Here is a 3457-nt window from a genome sequence, read left to right on the forward strand (position 1 = left end):
CACTAAATTTATGTAATTTAATTGCAAATATGATTTATGAGTGCAAAATTTATTGTTCAAATGCCTACAAATTAGATCCGAAAAAATGAAAAATTAGGAATGTAATGAAAGTCAAATTCACCTAAATGTAATGATGGAAAAACTAGGGTTTCACTAATTAAGATAATAAAACCACTAACTTTACCTTAGGGGCCACTACATTGAAAGAGGAGTGAATCCAATAAATCTAACCACAATCCAAATAGGAAAAGGACTAAAATTTTGATTAGATTCATTGGTTATTTGTTTGTTCCCTCTTTCTAATTGAAGACTGGATGTGAAATGTGAATTAAGGGACAATGAGGGATAATTTGAGAGAGACGATGAAAACAAGTTGATACAAATTTCCCATGGAGCCACAAACTGAGATCTGGGCAAAATAAGAGATTTAGAACCTATTCGTAGGGGTTCAACCTGATTATTCAAGACTAGGTAGTACAAATTCACCAGGATCCTCTGAATTTCGCTCCATTGAAAGCTGAACCTGTTCATCACCGTCAACCCTTAAGCCAATTTCTTGCACACAGAAAGAGAGAAGAAAGTGTTGTGGATAGGGGTTTGCCCTAGGTCAAACCATGGTTTAGGAATTAACTTTGAATTGAATAATATAAATATTGAAGTAAATGCTAGGAAATATACTTCAAATCGGTGATTATTGATAGAATGATTGATGATGCAATGCTCTTTGAATGTAATGGCATGACAAACACACACGTTTGCATGAATATTGATGTAACTTTGCTCCATAATGCTTTAAGGATGGAATGTTGTCTTGAATCTCTGAAAAATGTTTGATGATGAATGTTTGGATGTGCAAGTGCTATGTATGGAGTCTTAATGGATGTCAAAATGAATTGATAGAATGTCTTTATATAGTGTTCCCAAAGTAAATTAACGATTAGACCAACTTCCAACAATCAAGTGTAGCCACGAGGACCAAAATCCATTGGGAAGGGGGGAGTGCCTACCCACTCCCAAATTAGGACCTAATTAAGGGAGACCAAGGCATTGGGGGTCGCCCTGGTCCAAGACCACGGCATGGAGCACCCTTGTCCTCCAAAATCAAGACCAAAAACCCAGAGACTAAGGGAGGATAGTTCCAGGATGAGGCCCACCCAATGGTGTCAATAGGTGACATCAAGGTTGGAGTAAGAGGGACCAAAACAGACCTAAGGGGAATGAAAATGGGATATGCTAAAGTAGAAATATAAATATGAGGTGTAAATTGTACCATTTCAATTTACAATGCTACAAAGAGTAATAAAGGAATTGACCTTCTCCAAGGATTCCTCTGAGCTCAGGATAATTGTTAGCTTGGAGGTCTCTGTTGTTGGAATTTCCCTAAATCAACACATCAGCAAGCCTTCATTGGGTCCGGCAATCGATGATGCAAACAAGTCTAACAATGCACAAAGAATCCAAAGCCTTCAAGCCCTATTTATAGGCCACCCAAATTCATACATTCCTCACAATATAACTCTTCTTCTATTCACACCAAGATCACTCTTCATTCTCACCTAAGTGGGTCCCCTCTATCAGTTAAGCACCCTATGATGAGCAGATGGTTTCGAGACCTCAACACATAGATTGGACAATTTCAAGGAATATGGAGGACCTATTTTCTTAGTGCCTAATTTTTTAGGTAGTACCCTTATAGGAAAGACTACATCAACTTGAGCATCCTTGTTCATATGTGTTGTTTGCATGAACACAAGTCTTTAAACTTTGATTTTTCAAAAAGTCCAAGGTTGTTTGACACACATCTTTCCAATGTCTAGGCCACAATCAGCTTCAAAATGTTACTTGCAAGAAACTCTCCAAGACCATTGGTATACCCCAATTTCCAGATTTTATTTCTCTTAAATAACAGAACAAAAAAATATGCTAAAATCAAAGGGTCTCTGAGTCCTATAGAAAAGATGGCGCTACAAAGTAAAAATCAAACTAGAATTCAAAACTTGCATTCAAAACCTGAACAATTGTACCAAGAACACCGTGCAGCAATTTTTAATGCCAAGAAATGAGGATAGGTCACTCGATTTTGAAGATATGCAAAAAAGGGCAGTTAACCTACAAATGTATAGTCCAAACCTATATAATGTGCAAGTAGAATGCGAAATAATATGCCAAAGAGAATGGGGAAGAGTTGAATGAAAATAAGAGATGCTGCAATCAGGTATGACATGACCCACAACAAAGATATTAGCTGGCCATATCAAAGTGCCCATCCGGTCACAAAGACTGGATCTGGCTTGAATACAAACTGGAACAAGCATAAAAGGGAGTTATGACCTGAATGGAGAAAAAGAATTGTAAAAAATTAAAAATATTCTTCAACAGTATTAACTGAAAAATACATGTATATACACAACAAAAAAGGGAGTACCATTGAAACCATCATGGAAAAAGTGGAATAGATGGGTCAAAATGAACCTAAGGTCAGCTTATCAATGACAATATATAAAACTAAACAAAAATATGTATCTAAAATATGAAGTAAATAGGAACATGTGGCAACTTTGGGCAACTACGTATCAGGTATGTATAAAAACAATGATATTAAAATCATTTGACATAAAACCCAGAGGGTGACTAATGTGCCCTTCATGAGAAGGAACTTCTTGTTTGAAAAGGTTGCTTCTGTTCAGTTACACCTAATTATGACTGTCAGTTTACACCATATGTAATTAAACGCAAAAGCAGTTTTACCCTTGATATCAACACAATTCCATAGAAAGAAATCCCGCATAGATTGGTTTGGTATCATGAACATTATTAAAGCCTCTTATCTATCTATCAGGGAAGATCGATGATATGCTTACTATGAAACTTAGACCTTGAAATCTGTACGATCTTACTAGGGAGGAAATGTCAGAACCAAGTTTGGTATTCGTTTAAAAAATTTACATCAATTCGATCCTAAACTCACCAAGAGGAAGTTTACAAGATTTGTTGCCCATTTATTGCATATTCTTGTGTTTCTTTTCCAGATCTGTCAAATCACAAATTTTGAAATTTGAATTAAACATAATATATGGTTTTCATACTTTCTAAAACTGTAAATAAGTTACTAGAAGATGTTAAACAAACATAGGCCAATTTCCAAATTCTCTTATGTATCTTAAAAAGGTTACTCAACAGAAAGATGAAGCAATTTTAAACGTGTGCATCATCATGATCACAGAAAAAACAGTTTTCTTGATACAAATAATGTCCCAACATCTGCAGCCATTACAAGATCGGATAGTGAACCTTGAACTAAAAACCCATTAAGACATGTAATGCAAATCACACACGCAAATCATATTTAGAAATATGAGAAAAAAGTATTTCTGACACATAGTAAGTCAACTTAAGACACTATTATCAAAAAAAAAAATGATTTGGATGATTATACCATACCGTTGAAACAAGTTCA

This window comes from Cryptomeria japonica, chromosome 8 (genome assembly GCF_030272615.1).
Source record: "Cryptomeria japonica chromosome 8, Sugi_1.0, whole genome shotgun sequence".
Taxonomy (NCBI): Eukaryota; Viridiplantae; Streptophyta; class Pinopsida; order Cupressales; family Cupressaceae; genus Cryptomeria; species Cryptomeria japonica.